The following is a 23,332-nucleotide window of genomic DNA, read 5'->3' as shown; positions in this document are numbered from 1 at the left end:
AGTAAATTGTTCATTCAAAATGCACTTCACAAATATTTAGTAGGGGTTTTTTTATGTGCCAGGTATTTTACTAGGGACCAGGAATTTTTAAAAAGAAAGAAAGGAAGGAAGGAATAGAAAAATGAGTAGGATACAGTTCCTTTCTAGAAGAGAATTATAGTCAAGTACAAAAGTCAGCAAAATAATCAGCACAAAAAGCACCTTTTTTTTTTTTTAAGATTTTATTTATTTATTTGACAGAAAGAGACACAGCAAGAGAGAGAACACAAGCAGGGGGAGGGGGAGAGGGAGAAGTAGGCTTCTGGCTGAGCAGGGAGCCGATGCAGGGCTCCTTCCCAGGACCCTGGGATCATGACCTGAGCCCAAGGCAGACACTTAACGACTGAGCCACACAGGCACCCCAAGTATCTGTTTTTTAAATATGTTAAACTACCTATAACCCTGGACAATTAATATGAGAAGATCAAGGAAACTCAATAAAAACCATATCCAGCTGAAATTTTGTGAAATATGCCTAAATATTATATACATCTAGGTTAAACACATCAATGTAAAAATAACAAACGCCACTTTAAAGTACTTTTTCTGCTAGGTAGAAAACCCTACTTATGAGTTCATTTAATCTTCAACAATCTTAGGAAGCAGAGACACCATTACTATTACTGTTACTATTATTTCATCTCTAATTTCTCAAATTATGTCCTCTTCTGTTTTGTATTTTTTCAGTGAGGATATGCATGAGGTAATATAACTGGTTGGTCACACCTGAGCATAAATTCTTGAGTCAGACAACCTGAGTTTGAATTTCTTTTTTTTTTTTAAGATTAGATTTTATTTACTTATTTATTTATCAGAGAGAGAGAGAGAGCGCGCGCGCGCACGTACAAGCAGGCAGAGTGGCAGGCAGAGGCAGAGAGAGAAACAGGCTCCCCCCGAGCAAGGAGTCCGATGTGGGACTCGATCCCAGGACCCTGGGATCATGACCTGAGCTGAAGGCAGCAGCTTAACTGACTGAGCCACCCAGACATCCCCTGAGTTTGAATTTCTTAACCACCTACTGAAGTGTGACTGTACAAATCAATTTATCTTCTGTAGGCCTGGGATAGCAGTAACTAGGGATGTCTCAGTCAAGGAGAGAGCACTGAGGCCTTAGAGGACCAGGAGACACCAATCATTGGTAGAGAGTATAGCCCTGTCATGCAGGACACCATGACTGCAGTAAACAGGTAAAGCAGATTTCAGATGTCCTCTGCCAATGACACTTCAAATACCATAAGGCATTCTAGGTATGAATTTGAAGCCAAACTACTAAAAGATTAAACACAGTGACATGACCATTTTACTGAAGAAAAAAATTACTCTCGTTTTATCTCCAGGATTGTAAGTCTCCTTTAACATATGAAAATCCCTTTAGAAACTCCCTTTATCTCTACCCTACCCCTATAAACAACTTAAAAGTATATAATCAATCTTTCCTCGTGATCACAGTTTGGCAATTTTTGCCCATGGGTCCTGTGTCCCGTGCTATAATAAAAGCACCTTTTTGCATTCCCCCCCCAAAAAAATTTTTTTTTTACTCTGGTAGCAGTATGAAACTAGCCAGAGAAGAATTTAACCAAAAAAGAGAAATAAGTACGTTCCTATAGCAGATCACTAGCTGCCTCCTAATAGCTACAATGATAATGGTGGTGGTGGTGGTGGTTGACAGAAGCCCCAGTTTTAAGTAGGGATACAGATCACATTTCTCAGTATCGCTTCAGCTAACTTTCAACCAAAGGAGGTGATGTGAGCCTAAAGGGAAGGAGTCATCTCTCTTCTCCACTTCGTGCATCCTCTTACTCAGCACACAGAAGTGACAGGGTTAAGATGTTAAATATAAAGCTGGAAGCAGCCTATACAAACCCAAAACAGTCTAGACCCAGGACTTTACGTGAAAGAGGAATAAATTTCCATATTGGGGTTTTTTTATTTTATTTTAATATTTTATTTATTTATTTGACAGAGAGAGAGAGCGAGAGCAGGAACACAAGCAGGGGGAGTGGGAGAAGGAGAAGCAGGCTTCCTGCCTGCAAAGAGCCCAATGCAGGCTTGATCCCAGGACCCTGGGATCATGACCTGAGCTGAAGACGGACGCTTAACTACTGAGCCACCCAGGAGTCCCAAATTTCTATATTGTTGAGGACATTTATGTTAGATCTCTACTGAAGGCAGTCAAACCTCTATCAAAACAGAGTGCTCTTTATAGCAATGGAAAAGCCCTGAACTATGGCAGTGACTGTAGAAACAGAAAGAAAAAGAGGAATGTGAGAAAAACTTAAGAAAAATAAAACACTTTTAAGTGAAAATGAAGGAAAAAAAGGAAAAATATGGCAAGTTTCTGATTTGAGTGAATGACCAAGGTGAAAAGGTTTGGAAGAGCAAAGGATATTTACTCGACAATGCTGAATTTCCAATTCCTCTAAGACTTAGGTGGATATTTTTTTTCTGTAGGTAGTTCCACCTCCTAGTCCCCACCTACATGCCCTTGCTAGTATCCTCTTGATGTCTGAAGGCTGTCCAAAAAGCCTAATGATTACAAATTTAGTAGGTTTCATACTGATAAGGATGTGAGCCTCTTTTTTTTTTAGATTTTATTTATTTATTTATTTGAGAGAGAGAGAGCCAGAGAGAAGGTGCAGGGGGAGGAGCAGAGGGAGAAACACTCCCCGGATGAGTAGGGAACCCAACGTAGGGGTCAATCGATCCCAGGACCTTTGGATCATGAGCTGAGCCAAAAGCAGATGCTTAACCAACTAAGCCACCCAGATGTCACAGATGTGAGTCTTTTAAGTGATTTTTCCATTTCTCTGCTAGTGAGACTGATCAAGCATAACAAAATTACAAATTCGTCAAGAACAAGGCCAACATCTACACCCCACCCCAACCAATCACTCAATAGACATTTGACTGTCTTAAAGGAAGCCATTTGACAATTCACTTATGAAAGTCTGCTAATCTTTCTCTGAAGGTGAAGGGTCTGATTTTTTTCTAGATGCTCTACTCCTATTAATAGAACCTGTAGGGGCACCTGGGTGGATCAGTGGGTTAAGCCTCTGCCTTCGGCTCGGGTCATGATCCCAGCGTCCTGGGATCGAGCCCCATATCAGGCTCTCTGCTCGCTTGGCGGGAAGCCTGCTTTTCTCTCTCCCACTCCCCCTGCTTGTATTCCCTCTCTCGCTGTGTCTCTCCCTGTCAAATAAATAAAAATCTTTAAAAAAAAAAAAAAATAGAACCTGTAAAAGAGGGTGCCTGAGTGGCTCAGTGAGTTAAGTGTCTGTCTTTGGCTCAGGTCATGATCCCAGAGTCCTGCAATCAAGTCTTGCATTGGGCTACGTGCTCAGTGGAGAGTGTGCTTCTCCCTCTCCCCCTCCCTATGTGCTCTTTCTCATAATTCTTGAAGAAAAAAAAAGAAAGAAAGAAAGAAAGAAAGAGAAAGAAAGAAAGAAAGAAAGAAAAGGAAGAACCTATAAAAGAAAACTTTCAGTATCTGGCTTGTTTTTTGCTGTAGCATGATGCCTGGCCCATAAGAGCCAATAAACATTTCTCAAATAAACAAATAACTAAACAGTATATTTACCTGAGAATTCCCCAACTTCAATAGGGGACTGCACACAGTGTAAGAACATGAGCCGTGGACTTTAAAAACAAACAACCAAACAAACCAGGATTCAGAACCTGATGCCACCAGCCCCAGCTATATAACCCTGAGCAAATTACTTAAGGTCTCCAAGTCTCAGCAACTTCACCTATCTTATGTATTTGTTGAGAGAAATTAATGATAAATAAAGTTTGGCATATGGTATTTGATAAATGACAGCCATATTAATGGAAACTATCTATCCCATCGTTCAATTTAAAAAGGCCAGAGAATGTTATCATATAATCTCCTGAAACATATTGTGGTAACTTTATCAAATGCTACAGTGTTGGGACGCCTGGGTGGCTCAGTTGGTTGAGCGGCTGCCTTCGGCTCAGGTCATGATCCCAGCGTCCTGGGATCGAGTCCCACATCGGGCTCCTTGCTCGGCGGGGAGCCTGCTTCTCCCTCTGCCTCTGCCTACCACTCTGTCTGCCTGTGCTTGCTCTCTCTCTCTAACAAATAAATAAATTAAAAAAAAAAAAAAAAAAAAATTTTAAAAAAAAAAAAATGCTACAGTGTTTTCAAATATTCTTCACGCTTCTACAACCATATTTCTCAAACACACAATCTGAACAATAGCAGTGAAAGAAAATTTGGGGGACACAGAAGAGTAATACAGTTAACTTGCATTTTTAAAAGCCTTCAGTTTTTCACCAATCTAAACCAATCTTTATTGTTGTTCCCTCTCAATTTGTTCCTCCTTTAAAAAAAATGAGTTTTGGGGCACCTGGGTGGCTCAGGTGGTTAAGCAACTGCCTTCGTCTCAGATTATGATCCCAGAGTCCAGGGATCGAGTTCCACATCAGGCTCCCAGCTCCATGGGGAGTCTGCTTCTCCCTCTGACCTTCTCCTCTCTCATGCTCTCTCTCACTCTCTTCCTCAAATAAATAAATAAAATCTTAAAAAAAAAAAAAAAATGAGGGGCACCTGGGTGGCTCAGTGGGTTAAGCCTCTGCCTTCGGCTCAGGTCATGGTCTCAGGGTCCTGGGATGGGTCCCACATCGGGCTCTCTGCTCAGCAGGGAGCCTGCTTCCCCCTCTCTCTCTGCCTGCCTCTCTGCCTACTTGTTATCTCTGTCTGTCAAATAAATAAAAAATATTAAAAAAAAAAAATGAGGTGCGCCTGGGTGGCTCAGTGGGTTAAAGCCTCTGCCTTCGGCTCAAGTTGTGATACCATGGGATTGAGCCCCGCATTGGGCTCTCTGCTCAGCAGAGAGCCTGCTTCCTCCTCTCTCTCTCCCTGCCTCTCTGCCTACTTGTGATCTCTGTCTGTCAAATAAATAAATAAACTCTTTTTTTAAAAAATGAGTTTTGTTAATCTAATCCTGTGTGGATCCTGATTTATGCAGGCTACAATTATTTGGTAAAACATCTGTCTCAAAAGAAAAACAAGTAGCATTCTTTTCAAATTCCATACAACCGCGTGGGACAATTATATAAAGCATTTGTAAAATTCACTCCAGTCCCAACTGCTACTTTCCATTGCAAATTAATTTTCATACTATTATTTTCCAAACTTGTTCTGACACTTGATTTCTTTCTCTAAACGTAGCTAGACTTAGCTTAAGCTGGAAAAAACGAAGCACGTATTTTTACCTACAAGCAGATGTCACTAAGTATAAACAGATTTTTTTCACTTAAAAACTTGCCTCGGGGTGCCTGGGTGGCTCAGTGGGTTAAAGCCTCTGCCTTTGGCTCAAGTCATGATCCCAGGGTCCTGGGATCGAGCCCTGCATTGGGCTCTCTGCTGAGCAGAGAGCAAAGAGCCTGCTTCCTCCTCTCTCTCTCCCTGCCTCTCTGCCTACTTGTAATCTCTGTCTGTCGAATAAATAAATAAAATCTTAAAAAAAAAACCCAAAAACTTGCCTCAAAACTAGCTATTTTCTTCTTTTTTAAAGATTTTATTTATTTATTTGACAGAGAGAGATCACAAGTAGGCAGAGAGGCAGGCAGGGGCGGCGGGGGTGGGGGGTGGGGGGGGTGGAGAGCAGGCTCCAGGCTGAGCAGAGAGCCACATGCAGGGCTCAATCCCAGGACCCTGAGATCATAACCTGAGCTGAAGGCAAAGGCTTAACCCACTGAGCCACCCAGGCACCCCAAAACTAGTTCTTTCCTTAAAAAAAAAAAAAAAAAACTATTTTCTTTAAACAAAAATCTTCAATTTCAAGTTTTTAAGCCTATATTTTAAATAAAGTGAATTGATAGCATATTGGCTTAAAGGAGAAAATAAATTGAGATGTCAAGTTCCCAAACACATTAATTGTTTTATCAAATCATAGTGCTGACCTTGTAAATTAATAAAATATACAAAGATCTACAAACAATGGATCAAGGGAAAAGAAGTAATCTACAGGATGGTCTCATCAATGGAAAATGGGAAGGTACAAATTCTTACTCCTAACTCAGTCTATTAGGGAAATCACTAAAAAGAAAGTTCTATAAATCTATCTACTTGATAAATGCCAACTAAATAATTATTCACCTCTGATTAGATAAAGTAGTCTGCTAAAACAATGTAAGTATCTGGGGCGCCTAAGTGGCTCAGTGGGTTAAGCCTCTGACTTCGGTTCAGGTCATGATCTCAAGATCCGGGGATGGAGCCCTGCATCGGGCTCCCTGCTCAGCAGGAGGCCTGCTTCTCCCTCTCCCACTCCCCCTGGCTTGTGTTCTCTCTCTTGCTGTGTCTTCTATCAAATAAAATCTTTTGGAAAAAAAAGTACACCTATTTAAAAAAAATCTTTAAAAAGAAAAAATAAAACAATATAAGTATCTCTGCTGAAAGGACTTTTTCTCCAGTTTCAAAGATTTGTCTATTCAAAGAATATGGGGCCATGCCCTCAAGGAACTCTCAGTCTAGATAAATCAGACAAATACAAAAGGGAAGAGCTTATAATTTTCAGAACTCAAATTACTGGTTTTAAATATGTTTAGGACATATAAAGGCCAAAGACAAGTAGCAATCTCTAACTTTCAGAGACATAATTTGAGTTAGGTATAATATCTGATATCCCCGCTCCAGTTCCTTAGCATTTTCACCCACATGAAGCTATTCAGTTTACTCTGTTGCTGCTTAAGCCATAAATCTTATTAAGTGATTTTTTTCTAATTAAAATCCCTCTGAAGAAAATGGGAGTATGAATTAACACAGTCTTTCTGGAAGAGAACTGAGCAATACACCTCAAAACTATTTTTTTTTTTTTAATGTTCTTTTGGCTTTCAAGAATGGCTGGAACCAGAAATTTGAGTGATGTTTCCAAGCTCTGTCTCTCTCTCTCATGTTTTGGCTATCTTTGACTCTATTCAATATTCAGCCAAGCTCTCTAAACACAGTAGGGAAAATACACACCGGTAGCCCCAACTAAGTCACAATCTCCTACCTTAGTCACCGTTGTAGAAAGAGAATGTCTTGTTCCTTCCAAAAGAAAAGATCCAGAGATGGCTCTTACTAGCCCAGTTTAAAATAGGGGGTGGGAGTAACTAGGACTAGCATTTTCCCTGGGACTAAAAGAAAGAGAAGACATGCTTCCCAAAGAAGAGGATGTTGGAGAAAAAATTAGCATATGTCCATATAAATAAACATATCCTTTGATCCAGGAATTCCACTTCTAGAAATTAAAACTTGCACTATTATTGTGTTGCAATTTTTATTATTTTTTATTTTATTTAAAGTCAATTAACATGGGGCACCTTGGGTGGCTCAGTTGGTTAAGTGACTGCCTTCAGCTCAGGTCTCGATCCCAGGGTCCTGGGTCCTGGGATCGAGTCCCCCATCGGGCTCCCTGCTCAGTGGGGAGCCTGCTTCCCCCCACTGCCTGCCTCTCTGCCTACTTGTGCTTTTTCTCCCTCTGTCAAATAAATAAATAAAATCTTTTAAAAAATTATAAAAATAACATGGTGTATTACTAGTTTCAGAGACAGTTTAATGATTTATCAGTTGCATATACCACCCAGTGCTCATTACATCAAGTGCCCTCCTAAATGTCAATCACTCATTTACCCCACCACCCTCACTTCCCCTTCAGCAGCCCTCAGTTTATTTAATATACTTAAGAGTCTATTATAATTTGTCTCCCTCTCTGATTTCATTTTATTTTATTTTCCCCTCCCTTCCCCTATTTCATCTGTCCCGTTTCTCCAAAGCCATAAGATACCTAGGAATAAACCTAACCAAACAGGCAAAGGATCTGTACTCAGAAAACTACAGAACACTCATGAAAAAATTTGAGGAAGACACAAAGAAATGGAAAAACGTTCCATGTTCATGGATTAGAAGAACAAATACTGTTAAAATGTCTATGCTCCCTATAGCCATCTACACATTCAATGCAATCCCTATCAAAATGCCATCAACTTTTTTCACAGATGGAACAAATAATCCTAAAATTGGTATGGATCCAGAAAAGGCTTTGAATAGTCAAAGGAATGTTGAAAAAGAAAACCAAAACTGGTGCATCAAAATTCTGATGCATCCACAATTTTCTCATATGTCTATTGTCCATCTGTATGTTTTCTTTGGAGAAGTGCCTATACATGTCTTCTGTCATTGATTGATTGAATTATTTGTTCTTTGGGTGTTGAATTTGGTAAGTTTTTTATAGATTTTAGATACTACTAACCTTTTACCTAATATGTCGTTTGCAAATTTCTTCTCCCATCCTGTCGGTTGTCTTTTGGTTTTGTTGACTGTTGCTTCCTTTGCTGTGCAAAAACTTTTCATCTTGATGAAGTTCCAATAGTTCATTTTTGCCTTTGTTCCCCTTGCCTTTGGAGATGTGTCTAGCAAGAAGTTGCTGTAGCCAAGGTCAAAGAGGTTGTTGCCTGAGTTCTCTAGGATTTTGATGGATTCCTCTCTCCCATTTAGGTCTTTCATCCATTTTTAGTCCATTTTTGTGTATGATGTAAGGAAATAGTCCACTTACATTCTTCTGCATGTGGCCGTCCAAGTTTCCCAACACCATTGTTGAAGAGACTGTCTTTTTTCCATTGGATATTCTTTCCTGCTTTGTTGAAGATTTCCTGACCATAGGGTTCAGGGTCTATTTCTGGGTTCTCTGTTCTGTCCCTTGATCTATGTGTCTGTGTTTGTGCCAGTACTATATTGTGTTGATGATTACAACTTTGGTTTCTTGTTTTTTGTTTTTTTAAGATTTTATTCAGGGGCACCTGGATGGCTCAGTTGTTACACATATGCTTTCAGCTCAGGTTACAATCCCGGGGTCCTGGGATCAAGCCCCATATCAGGCTCCCTGCTCCGCAGGAAGCCTGCTTCTCCCTCTCCCACTCTCCCTGCTTGTGTTCCCTCTCTTGCTGTGTCTCTCTCTGTCAAATAAATAAATAAAATCTTTTTAAGAATAAATAAATAGGGGCGCCTGGGTGGCTCAGAGGGTTAAGCCTCTGCCTTCGGCTCAGGTCATGATCTCAGGGTCCTGGGATTGAGTCCCGCATCGGGCTCTCTGCTCATCAGGGAGCCTGCTTCCTCCTCTCTCTCTGTCTGCCTCTCTGCCTACCTGTGATCTCTCTCTCTGTCAAATAAATAAATAAAATCTTAAAAAAAAAAAAAGAATAAATAAATAAATAGGGATTTTATTTATTTATTTGAGAGAGAGAGATGAAACACAAGAGAGTAAAAAGAAAGGGATAGGAGGTCCCTTGACACTACCCCAGTGTTCTCCTAGCTGCCTGTTGAACCCAGCACCCAGCCACGGCTTGTTCATGGATCAAGCCATTGACCTCCTTGTGGCCATCTTCCACAAGTACTCAGGCAGTGAAGGGACAAGAACACCCTGACCAAGAAGGAGCCAAAGGAGCTGATCCAGAAAGAGCTTACCACTGGCCCGAAGCTGCAGAATGCAGACACTGCAAAGGTGATGGAGGACCTGGACCAGAACAAGGACCAACTGGTAAACTTCCAAGAATATGTCACCTTCCTGGGAGCCATTCTGTTAATCTACAATGATAACCTCAACGGCTGAAAAATCAGGAAGGCAGAGATACTCTCTGTCAGGCCTAAGTCAAATCCAATGGTGGGTAACTGTACAAAAAAAATTTTTTATTAAGAAAAGAAAGTGATAGGAGAGCTTTTAGAAAACATTATTTCAGTTTAACTGTACAAATTAAACCAGTCCAGTGAGGCACTGGTGGTTCAGTGGTAGAATTCTCGCCTCCCACAAATTAAACCAGTCCAGGATTTAGATGTTTGGGGATTTGCACTACTGTTTTTTAAAAACTGCTTCAACAAACATTCATGCTTACTGAGTAATAAAAATTGTATCATTGGGGCGCCTGGGTGGCTCAGTTAAAGCCTCTGCTTTCGGCTCAGGTCATGATCTCAGGGTCCTGGGATCGAGCCCCGCATCGGGCTCTCTGCTCAGCAGGGAGCCTGCTTCCCCCTCTCTCTCTGCCTGCCTCTCTGCCTACTTGTGATCTCTCTCTGTCAAATAAATAAATAAAATCTTTAAAAAAAAATGGTATCATTATTTGTTCAGATTAAAATCAAACAGGAAAGATTACAAAGCATTAACTAAAAACAAATATGAACACACAGTTCTACAGAACTTATTTTTCTTTTAAAAGTAACAGAAAATGTGACGCTTGTTTAGCTGCACTTTGAGTTGTGGGTGAATGTTATGACCGTGTTTCTAGGTAACATCAAAGTTTTGTCAATGCTGAGAACATGGGTGGAAAACAGGTACAAATACAAAGATGCCTTCTTCCCACAGTTCTGTATATGCTATATTATTCTTTTCCTATGCTGAATTCTAACAGAGCAGACCAGTTGGTGCTGTAGTTTAAGGCCTGTGGTTAAAGAATGAAATGTCTCCTAAAACACAGTCCTGACATAATCATCCAGAAGAGATAGATCCTTGGACAGGAAACTAGAACCAGGAAAGTATACCTTAAACAGATCTGACAGGAATGGACTGTTTGACCCCCATCTAAGGCCTAGACTTAAGGAAACATATTAAAAGAAAAAACAACCTCTATTACCTGATGGCAGGCCAGAAACCAGCTAGGACAGTATCTCTTTTGGAGACCACAGACCAAACAATTAAACTATACCTTGCAGACCAGAAGACCGACTTGAAAGTTACTCTCTGACTCCATTATTCCTGTTTTGTTTTCAGCCTTTAGGAAACCCTCATTTCAGAGGTATCTGGCTGAGCAAATAAAAATGACTAGATGGAGAGGTCCATAATGTTAAGAAAAAAGTGATATTCCACAAGAACACTAAAGAAACAACCATGTGGGGGCGCCTGGGTGGCTCAGTGGGTTAAAGCCTCTGCCTTCGGCTCAGGTCATGATCTCAGGGTCCTGGGATCGAGCCCCACATCGGGCTCTCTGCTCAGCAGGGGACCTGCTTCCCCCCTCTCTCTCTGCCTGCCTCTCTGCCTCCTTGTGGTCTCTGTCAAATAAATATATAAAATCTTAAAAAAAAAAAAAAAGAAAGAAAGAAAGAAAGAAAGAAACAACCATGTGGTGGCTTTCCTTCCATTGCCAACCTTAGAGGACTGGAGTTTATTGTATTACAAGAAATATATATACAAATAAAATGGAATATTACTCAGCCATAAAAAAGGAATGAGATCCTGCCATTTGCAACAACATGGATGGACATAGAGGGTATAAAGGTAAAGTAAGTGAAGTAAGTCAGTCAGAGAAAGACAAATATGATTTCACTCATATGTAGAATTTAAGAAACAAATGAAAAAAGAAAAAAAGAGACAAAGAGACTTCTAAATGAAAAGAACAAAGCGGTGGTTGCCACTTGGAAGGGGCAAAGACTGCTGACCAGGATGATTAAGAGTACATTTACCATGATAAGCACTAATGTACAGAATTGCTGAATCATTATATTGTACACCTAAAACTGATATGACACTGTTGGTTAATTGTACTTCAGCAAGAAAATAGTAAATAAAAAAGAACTAGAAAATTTTTTTCATATGGTAATTCTATGTTTAATTTTTTACTTTTTTTAAAAATTATTTTTATTAACATATATTATAAGCCACAGGGGTACAGGTCTGTGAATCATCAGGCTTACACATTTCACAGCACTCACCATATCACATACCCTCCCCAATGTCCACAACCCAACCACCCTCTCCATACCCCTCTCCCCCCAGCAACCCTCTGTTCTGTGAGATTAAGAATCTCTTATGGTTTGTCTCCTCCCGATCCCACCTTGTTTCACTTTTTCCTTCCCTACCCCCCAAACCTGTCTCTCAAATTCCTTGTATCAGGGAGGTCATATGATAATTGTCGTTCTCTGATTAACTTATTTCGCTCAGCATAATTCCCTCTAGAACTAGAAAATTTCTATACAAATACCTAGAATGAAATTAACTGTGACAAGTCTGAAGGAATAGGTACTACAGTCAAGATTGGCACCCTTCTATAATGTTTAAAATATTTATAATAAGTATGTATTACTGCAGTAAATCAAATATAAAACAATTTAGCAACAGAGAAGTGAGTAAAAGCATGAAAGTGCTGAGTATTAGAACCATGACAGTATGAGTTAAAACCTGAGTAGAAAAATAGATGAGGAGAGTTTCTAATCATCTGGACAAAAGAATTCAAGAGCCAAACAGAAAAAGATCAATCAGAAACTGACTCTGTTTCTCAGTCAGAAATAGGTCTCCAAGTAGGAAAAGTCCAGATGAGTAAAAAAGATGGACAGATTACAAAGGAGACCTGACCATGAGTCTAAAATCAAAGGCAATTAACCTGCTTCCTATGAAAGCAATCACTTTTCCCCAGTTTTTCCAAAGATATAATTTTAAACATTCTATGTAACAGGTTTTCAAATTTTGTTTTCCAAAGTATCAACTATTTCAACTCCAGAGATAAAATGCAGAAGGACAAGAAAAAAAATCCAATGAAAAGTGATTGGTCTACGAAAACAGATGAGAAAAAGAAGTCTTAGCTGCTCTAATATAATTTTCATTTAATACTTATCAGTTCTGTTCAGGTCCCAATATTATTACTTTTCAGTTCTCCTCTTCCAGTCCCACTATTTCAGCCAAATTGAGAATCTACTCATAGTTTATCACTTCAGTGCATTTGCCACTACTACTGTCCTTAACCTGATAATCCCTGCCTATTCCTTTTCCTCACTCTTCTTCACTCCCCAGTCCCTACAATATATCTACAAAGAAAAATTGTTATTTAAAGTCAGAAAATCAGTTTCAAGTCCCACTTAATCCCATTTACCTCAATTTAGAATCAGTATGAAAGTGAGCAAATTATTTAACTTTGATGGACCCCAGGGTAGAATTCACCATGTTACTGTGAAGAGTCCGTGAGATAATGTATGTGAAAATGCTCAATATTTTTTAACAAATGAACTGAAGATCCAAAGAGATAGCCTGCTTATAAAGGAAATGCCTAAAGTAACAAATGTAAGCTATGTGACACATCTAAAGAAAATACTGATTGACTCTACCAAGACAATAACATGGAGAGAATAAGCAGTAAAATTTATTTATTTATTTTAAAGTAGGCTCCATGTCCAACATGGGGATTGAACTAACCCTGAGATCAAGGGTCCCATAATCTACTGACTAAACTAGCCAAGCAACCCCGCACAAGTAAAATTTAGAATGAAGAACATACATCAATCTAAACCTTTTTAAAAACTATGTGCATAAAAATACATTATATGTTTATTAAAATAAAATTTTAAAAAAACTGTGCAATGTGTATATATGTTATATATCTATATGTAGATATATAGATATATATGTTATATATATACATTCATTCATATATATTCATATTCCAAAGAATTCTGACCTTTCTATAGCATATTATTCCCCTAAATATTTAGATTGAATATTGTTTTAAACTGTAATGTTGTGAGAATTTTTTTTACTATATTTGGCTTCTAAAAGCATAATATATTGGGACACCTGGGTGGCTCAATTGGTTAAGGGTCCCAGCGTCCTGGGATCGAGCCCCACATTGGGCTCCCTGCTCAGCAAGGAGCCTTCTTCTCCCCCTGTCCCTCACCCTGCTCTTGTGCTGTCTCTCTCAAATAAATAAATAAGTCTTTTTTTTAAAAAGCATACTATATTACAAAATTACTTTTTAATTGTCTTATATTTAGCACTACTCTATCCAGACACACTTCCCAATACTTAAAAAACCAAGCATTATAAAAACTTCATGAACCATCATGTATACAGAAGGCTGAATAGTGTCCCCCCAAAATTCCACCCAAACCCCAGAATGTTACCTTATTTGGAAATAGGGTCTCTGTTGATGTAATTATTTAAGGATCTCAAGATGAAATCAAGCTGGATTTAGGGTGCACCCTAAATTCAATGATTATTGTCTTTCTTAAGATTTTATTTATTTAGGGGCACCTGGGTGCTCAGTGGGTTAGGGCCTCTGCCTTCGGCTCAGGTCATGATCCCAGGGTCCTGGGATCAAGCCCCGCATCAGGCTCTCTGCTCAGTGGGGAGCCTGCTTCCCTTCCTCTCTCTCTGCCTGCCTGCGATTTCTGTCAAATAAATAATTAAAATCTTTTTTTAAAAATTTATTTATTTATTTATTTATTTGAGAGTGAGCGAGCTCACACACAAGCAGGGACGGGGGCAAAGGGAGAGGGAATCTCAAGCAGACTCCACACTGAGCGTAGAGCCCAGCAAGAGGCTCTAGCCCATGACCCTGAGACCATGACCTGGGCTGAAACTAAGAATTGGACATTAAACCAACTGGCACCACCTAGGTGCCACTGATTACTGTGTTAGTAAGAGAAAGGAAAAGGAGATGTGGACTCAGACACAAAAAAGAAGGTCATCTAAAGATGAGGCAGAGAGCAGAGTGATGCTGTCATAAATTAACAAAGTCGAGTCACCAGAAACTGGAAGACACAAGGAAGGATCCTTCCCTAGAGTCTTCAGAGCTCTTCCCAGCACCTTGATTTCAGACTTATAGTCTCCAGAACGGTGAAAGAGTAAGTGTTGTTTTAAGCCACCAAATTTACAAAATGTGTTATGGCAGCCTTAGGAAACTCATAATGCTGGAGATCTAAACTGTAGCTATTATAGGGGTGCCTGGGTGGCTCAGTGGGTTATAAAGCCTCTGCCTTCGGCTCAGGTCATGATCCCAGGGTCCTGGGATGGAGCCCCGCATCAGGGGCTCTGCTCAGCAGGGAGCCTGCTCCCTCCCTCTCTCTCTGCCCGCCTCTTTGCCTACTTGTGATCTCTGTCAAATAAATAAATAAAATCTTTAAAAAATAAATAAACTGTAGCTATTACTGTTAAATGTTGTTAAAACATTTATTTATTATTTTAAAGATTCCACTTATTTATTTGACAGAGAGAGAGCAGGAACACAAGCAGGGGACTGGGAGAAGGAAAGCAGGCCTCCTACAGAATAGGGACCCCAACATGGGGCTCGATCCCAGGACCCTAGGATCATGACCTGAGCCGAAGGAAGATGCTTCAGGACTGAGCTACCCAGGTGCCCCTTGTTAAAACATTTTAAAAAGTGAAGATTACTTCTCTGATATTTCCTATGAAAGTGTCAAGCCTCCCTTAAAATACAAGTTTTTATTTTCTTAATCTTTTTGTTCCTAATTCCAAAATAATCAATTGTCTGTAAAACCATACATAACATTTTTTTTAAGAAAATCTAGCCTGTCTGAAATTCATCTAAACTTAGGCAGTAGTTGTATAAAATATTTACATAGGCAAAATTACTTTTTCATTCATTTTTTTCAGTAAATAATGAAACATAGTTAAAAAAAAAAAAAAAAAAAAAAAAAAAAAAAAAAACCTCTAGGGGTGCCCTGGTGGCTCAGATGGTTAAGTGTCTGCCTTTCGCTCAGGTCATAATCTCAAGATCCTGGGATCAAGCCCCATGTCAGGCTCCCAGCTCAGCAGGGAGTCTGCTTCTCCCTCTCCCTCTGCCTCTTCCCCTGCTTGTGCTCTCTCTATCTCTGATTTTATGAAATGCAAAGTTCTTGATTAACTCCACATGTCAGTGATCTCTCTGCTACACCTGACACTGAGAAATGTTCCTTCAGTTTCTATGACTCACTTTCTATGACTCTGGACTTCCAACACAGAAAACTCTAATTTATAGTAGTTTAACCATATAAGGTTATAATCTTTCATGTAAAAAAACAAAGAAACAAACAAACAAAAAACCCTCAGGACGCCTGGATGGCTCAGTTGGTTAAGCATTTGCCTTCAGCTCAGGTGATGATCCCAGGATCTGGAATGGAGCTCCACCTTGCACTCCTTGCTCAGCAGGAAGCCTGCTTCTCCCTCTCCCTCTACTTGTGCTCTCTATCTCTAATAAATGAATAAAATCTTTTAAAAAAATTCAGAAGGCAGTTACGACAATCCCACTATATATCATTAAAACCCAGGTTCTTTCTAGGGTGTGGGCCCTCCTCTACATGGCCAAGATGCCTACTGGAGCTCCAGTCTTTATATCAGCAGGCCAGCCTCAGGAAGGAGAAAAACTAGGAAGGTACATCCTTTAAGGCTATTTTTGGGATATTGAGCTCATTTTCACTTATATCAAACTGGCCAGAACTTATTCACATTTATATTTCTTAGAAACGTGAAAATGAGAGGAGGAAAAAAACGGTGGGGGAACAAAAAGAAACAAAACTTGAAATCTGTCCCTCTTTTGCATGGCCACATGACCAAGCAAAAAATCAGAGGTTCTATCACCCTCTAAATGTCTCTCCCAAACTTTCCAATCCTTCTTCTATGGCTCCTTTTACTTTCAATCTTCCTTGCAATAGATTACCCAAAACTCAGTCCTTGGTCCTCTATTCTTCCACTCTACACCAACTTTCTGAGGGCATTCACGGTGTCATAGCTCTATCATAATGACTCTCAAGTCTTTGTGTCCAGCCCCTACCTGTCCCCTTTTCTGAAGTCTCCATTTGGATGGCTATAAAGTAAAACCCCATCATCTTCCAAGCCCACAAAGACAAATAAGAAATGTCAAGAGAGGGGCGCCTGGGTGGCTCAGTGGGTTAAAACCTCTGCCTTCGGCTCAGGTCATGATCCCAGGGTTCTGGGATCGAGCCCCACGTCGGGCTCTCTGCTCAGCAGGGAGCCTGCTTCCCTTCCTCTCTCTCTGTCTGCTGCTCTGCCTACCTGTGATCTCTGTCAAATAAATAAATAAAATCTAAAAAAAAAAAAAAAAAAGATTAGAATTTTGACATCACCTCTGACTCCTCTTTCCACTTCCCACAAGCCATGGGAGGCAGGTCATTGTGAGCTTCTAAAAAGAAAATAAATTAGATTCTGTGAAGCTTATACAACCTATGACTTAGGATGCAATTTATCAAAATGGCTATGGCCCCCCACAACTCTACTGTAATGTTCTAAAGTCACTATCCTTATTTTCAAGTCCATGAGCCTATGTGCCATAGACTGTGGACCCCTAAAATTCATATGTTGAGACCTAACCTCCAGTGTCCTAACATTTGGAGGTAGAGCCAAAATGACAGTATCTGGAGGTGACTAGGTCACACGAGCTCTGCCTTCATGAGTAAGATTAGTGCCCTTATAAAATGGGCCCGAGACTTCCCTTGCAACCTCCACCATGTGAGGATATGATAGGAAGAATGCTATCATTGAGCCAGGAAGCCAGCCCTCACAAGACCCTGAATCAGCCTGGGCCTTGATCTTGGACTTCACAGTCTCCAGAACTGTGAGAAATACATGTTTGTTGTTTAAGCTACTCAGTTTATGGCAGTTTGTTATAGCAACACAAATGGACTAAGACACTATTGTTAGTCCTCATTATACATGACATCTTGAGACCTTTGACATTCATCATTTCCTCCTCCTCAAAATTCTCTACACCCAAGGTTCCCATGATATCACATTATCCCAGTTCTCTTGCAATACCTCTGACAATTCCTGACTATTACTGCTCTATCTACCCCTTAAATATTGAGTTTTCTCTGGGTTCAATTTTTAGGCCACTCCTCTTTTCATTCTATACACATTCCTCAGAAATCTCATTTTTTTTCTTTATATCTGACAATCACTTGGATATTGGTAATTGCCAAATTAAATCTCTAATTTTCACTTCTCTTATCTCCTGACCCAGAACGTTTCATAATCTTACCTGAATCCACTCTAGCAAAGTTCACTTCAATTCCCATTTACACTATATTTCTCTCCATTCCTGGAACAAGACATTCACACATTTACATGTTTTTCTCTCTGCCTCTAATCTCCTTTACTATCTTTTCCCCATGGCAGAGCTTATTCATCCTACATAACTTGGCTTAAACACCACCTCTCAATAAGAAGTTTTATCTTTCTCTCAGTAAAGTGGATCCATATCATTATTTCAAGACTGTCCCCATTAATAACTAAGGTAGGGATAGCATCTTACACTTATTCTTTGTTTTTGTTCTAGGACTTAGCACAATGCCTGGAAAAGCAATAAATATTTGTCAAGTCAATGAATCCCAAATGGTGCTTGACAGCTGGCAACAACCAACCAAGAAATCCCAACTACTGTACTTCAATACAGAATGGGGAAGAGGAAGACACCCAGGCTGACTATGAATTACAATGGTTCAATAATAACCAATAATAACCAATCTTTAAAATATCTCAAACTATATTTCAAATATTGTGCAAAAGTTTATCTCTTAGCTTAACTCACTCATACTCCCTAAATAAAACTAACGAAATATCTAAGAAGTACTTCAAACCTTTCTCTAGTATACTTAAGTGGGTTGATATAAAAGAATACAAGAATGTCAAATAATTAAGATACTTGACTCCAGGTTAAATATGATATCGATAAATGGATTAAATTCCAAATGTATTAATGGACAGCAAAAATAAACAAAAAGAGTGGTGCCTCGCTGGTTCAATCAGTAGAACGCAAAATTCTTGATCTCAGGGTCATGAGTTCAAGCTCCACATTTGCTACAGAGTCTAGTTTTTAAAAAATTAAAATTAAAAAAGACCTTTAAGTTAAAAAAAAAAAGTAAAATAAAAAGAAAAAAGTAAAGTCATATAAAGGATTTAACCCATGTGGTCATTATCAATTTTTCTTGGACAAATCACAGTAAAAGTAAAAGAAAGTAAGAACAAAAAGAAAAATAAAGATAGGAATGCCTGAGTAGCTCAGCTGGTTAAGCATCTGCCTTTGGCTCTGGTCATGATCCCATGGTCCTAGGATTGAGTCCCACATCAGGCTCCCTGCTCAGCATGGAGCGTCCTTCTCCCTCTGGCTGCCACTCCCCCTGCCTGTAGTCTTTCTCTCTCTCTGACAAATAAATAAACAACAAAACAAAACAAACCTTAAAAAAAGTAAAGAAAAATAAAAATCGTTGGAGTTGGGGGGCCGGGTGCACCTGGGTGGCTCAGCTGGTTAAGCATCTGCCCTCAGCTCAGGTCATAGAATCAAGCCCCTGCATCAGGCTCCCTGCTCAGCGAGGAGCTTGCTTCTCCCTCTCCCTCCTCCCCCCTCCCACTCATGCTCTCTCACTCTCTCTCAAAAAAATAAATAAAATCTTAAAAAGAGAGAGAGAGAGAGTTCACCAAATAACTTCACCTCTTAGAAACAAATGAGGGGCGCCTGGGTGGCTCAGTGGGTTAAAGCCTCTGCCTTCGGCTCAGGTCATGATCTCAGGGTCCTGGGATCGAGCCCCACATCGGGCTCTCTGCTCCGTGGAGAGCCTGCTTTCTCCTCTCTCTCTGCCTGCCTCTCTGCCTACTTGTGATCTCTGTCTGTCAAATAAATAAATAAAATCTTTAAAAATAATAATAATAAATTTAATAAATAAAATCTATAAAATTTTTAAAAAAAGAAACAAATGATATTTTCTAACTTCCTAAATACTGTGCATAGTCATATGCAAAGTCAGGAAAATAAAGTCTTAATTTCAAATTATCAAAATCAAGCTGTCATAAAATAGTGTTTGGGGGTTCTTTTTAAAATTTTATTTATTTGACAGAAAGAGACACAGTGAGAGAGGGAACACAAGCAGGGGGAGAAGGAGAAGGAGGCTTCCCGCTGATCAGGGAGCCCATGTGGGGCCCAATCCCAGGACCCTGGGATCATGACCTGAGCTGAAGGCAGATGCTTAACAACTGAGTCACCCAGGCTCCCAAAATCAGTGGTTTTGAAGGTATGTTCTCCTCAGCATGACAGTATATTATAAGAATACAAACCTGGAAATACATTAAATACCCAATAACAAATGATAAAGTTAAATTAATATACCCCTAAGATGTAATAATTCAGCCACTAAAGATGATGTGGAATTTCCCTGGAATTTTACAGAATAGCCTTTCCTTATGTCATCAACATTTAGGAAAAACTAAGAATACTACTAGTATCTTTTTATCTTATAGCTTTATCTTTTTTTTTAAAGATTTATTTATTTATATGACAGAGAGAGAGAGAGAGATCACAAGTAGGCAGAGAGGCAGGCAATGGGAGAGGGGGAGTCAGGACTACTGACTCCCTGCTGAGGATTACTCCCTGCTGAGCAGAGAGCCCAATGCGGGGCTCAATCACAAGACCCTGAGACCATGACCTGAGCCTACGGCAGAGGCTTAACCCACTGAACCATCAAGGAGCCCCTTACAGCTTCATCTTATAGCTTTTCTATTTTACTTATTTTTTTAAGTAGGTTCCACACCCAACGTGGGGCTTGAACTCATGACTCTGATATCAAGTCACATGCCCTACCCACTAAGCCCACCAGGTGCCCCTCTTACAATTTTTTTTTTTTTTTTGAGATCACTGTGAAAACTAACACAGAAATCCCATTTCTCTTTACCCAGTTTCTCCCAATAGCAGTATCTTGTAAAATCATACTACATTATCAACATCAAGATATTGACTTTAATACAATCTACTTCCTTATTCAGAGTACCCCAGTTTTACTGTATTTATTCACATTTGTTGTGTGTGTGTATTTACTTCTATGCAATTTATCGCAAATGAAAGCTCATGTATCTGCCACCTAGTAAAGATACAAAATAGTTCTATCACCACAAAAATCCCTCTTGTTATCCTTTCATAACCACACTCCTTCCTTATAGCTTTTTATATTGTCAGCAATTGTGTATTCATTCAAACATCTTTATTAAATAACTACTATGTGCCAAGCACTCTTCTTTGTATACAATTCAAATAGCATGGATTATTTTTTCCAGTTTGTAAATGCAATTTTTCAAAAGACAAGGTTTTTTGTCTTTCAATTCAATTTTTTTTTTAAGGTTTTATTTATTTGACAGAGATCACAAGTAGGCAGAGAGGCAGGCAGAGAGAGAGGCGGGGGGAGGCAGACTCTCCGCTGAGTAGAGAGCTTTATGCGGGGCTCGATCCCAGGACCTGAGATCATGACCTGAGCCGTAGGGAAAGGTTTAACCCACTGAGCCACCAAGGTGCCCCTCAATTCAATTTTAATACAGATATATAGATATATGGAAAAATTTAACTGAGAAGTATTACTAATGGAAAAGACACTTTAGGAACAAATATAGAGAGCATTGATTAATTCCAGGAATATTGTGGTAATAAGCACACAAAATTTCAGTATCATATTATCATAATCTGATTAGTTTTAGAGAGATCTGGGTAATAAAATACTAACTTCCAAAGAAAGCTTTATAATAAAGATTTACAGAATCAATTAGGTTTATTCTTTCTTCATTTACAATTCAAAGTACACAAATTTAGCGGATTTTCTTCCAATAAGTTTTTACAGCAGGCTTTACATAAAAAGGACAACTCAAAGGATACAATTCAAGATATAAAAGTATTCAAATGTCTAAAAAGTTATCCCAAATTAAAACACCTGTTCTTGGGGTGCCTGGGTGGCTCAGTGGGTTAAAGCCTCTGCCTTCGGCTCAGGTCATGATCCCAGGGTCCTGGGATAGAGCCCCGCATCGGGCTCTCTGCTCAGCAGGGAGCCTGTTTCCTCCTTTCTCTCTCTGCCTGCCTCTCTGCCTACTTGTGATCTCTGTCTGTCAAACAAATAAATAAAATCTTTTGGGGAAAAAAAAAAAAAACACCTGTTCTTCGGGGCACCTGGGTGGCTCAGTGGGTTAAAGCCTCTGCCTTTGGCTCTGGTCATGATCTCAGGGTCCTAGGATCGAGCCCCGCATCAGGCTCTCTGCTCAGCAGGGAGCCTGCTTCCCCCTCTCTCTCTCTGCCTGCCTTCGCCTACTTCTGATCTCTCTGTCAAATAAATAAATAAAATCTTAAAAAAAAAAAAACAACCAACTTAAAAAAAAAAATCTGCTCTTCAAAATAGAAAAGAAAATTTGATCTTGAGACTTTGCAAAAAATATTCAAATGCAATAAATACATGAAAAGCTGACTAACATCATTAGTAACCAGGAAAATATAGATTGAACCCACAATGAGATACCACTACATATCCACTAGAATGGTATAAGTTTTTTTTTTATTATTTTAAGTAATAAAAGTAAATAAAATGCAATGCCTAGGTGGCTCAGGCAATTAAGCCACTGCCTTCAGCTCGGGTCACGATCCCAGGGTCCTGGAACAAAGAGAGTCCTGCATCAGGCTCCTTGCTCAGCGGGGAGTCTGCTTCTCTCTCTACCTGTGCCTCCCACTCTGCCTGCGTGTGCTCTCTCTTTCTAACAAATAAATACATAAATAAAATCTTTTTTTAATAATAAATAAATAGAATAAAAAAGTTAACTGGAATCTTTATACATTGCTGAAGTATGCAAAATGGCACAGCCAGTTTGGAAAATAGTTTGGTGGCAGTTTCACAGCAAGCTAAACAGACACTTATCATATGACCCAGCAATTCTTCTCCCATGTATTTACCCAAGAGAAATGAAACCACATGAACACTCAAAGATCTGTATGTAAATGTCCAGAATAACTTTGTTCTCATAGCTGAAAACTGGAAACTCAAATTTCTACCAACTGGTGAATTGATAAATAAATTGTACTATATTCAACAACAAAAAGGAACTGACAATGCATATAAAATGGATAAATCTCAAACATATTATTCAAAGTAGAAAAAAAGCCAGGCATAGAAAACTGTATAATTCCATTTAGATGACATTCTGAAAATAAATAAATAAATAAAAACAAAAGGACAGAAGACAGATCAGTAATTGCCAGAGGCTAGGGAAGGAACTGACTTCACAGAGTCAGAGAGAACTCCTTTTTTTTTTTTTTAAGATATTTTATTTATTTGAGAGAGAAACAGAGCACAAGCAGAGGATGGGTAGAGGGAGAAGAGGGACAGTCTCCCTGCCAAGTGCAGAGCCTGAGGCCAGCTCTATCCCAAGACCCTGAGATCATGACTTGAACCAAAGTCAGACATTTAACCTATTAACCAATTAAGCCACCCAGGTGTCCCAAAAGAACATTTTGTAGGGACAGAAGTGTTCTATACCTATACCTTAATTGTGGTAGTGGCTACATTTATGTATACACCTGTCAACACTCACTGAATTGTTCAGTTAAAAAGGTGAATTTACGGGTGCCTGGGTGGCTCAGTCGTTAAGCGTCTGCCTTCGGCTCAGGTCATGATCCCAGGGTCCTGGGATCGAGCCCCACATCCGGCTCATTGCTCCACAGGGAGCCTGCTTCTCCGTCTCCCACTCCCTCTGCTGTGTTCCCTCTTTCGCTGTGTCTCTCTCTG

General features: G+C 39.5%; 1 protein-coding gene and 1 pseudogene across 3 annotated transcripts in view; one reads left to right on the top strand and one right to left on the bottom strand.

The window, feature by feature from the left end:
• The window catches only part of SBF2 (SET binding factor 2), a 463,869-nt gene that overhangs the window by 435,757 nt on the left and 4,780 nt on the right, over nt 1-23,332 (bottom strand). The window lies entirely within an intron of this gene.
• On the top strand, nt 9,391-9,650 carry LOC308351885 (protein S100-A6-like; annotated as a pseudogene). Its single transcript has one exon. The product of its transcript is annotated as a protein S100-A6-like (transcript).

Source organism: Martes martes (assembly GCF_963455335.1).
Source record: "Martes martes genome assembly, chromosome: 10".
Lineage (NCBI taxonomy): Eukaryota > Metazoa > Chordata > Mammalia > Carnivora > Mustelidae > Martes > Martes martes.
This window is presented reverse-complemented; position numbering and strand designations above follow the sequence as displayed.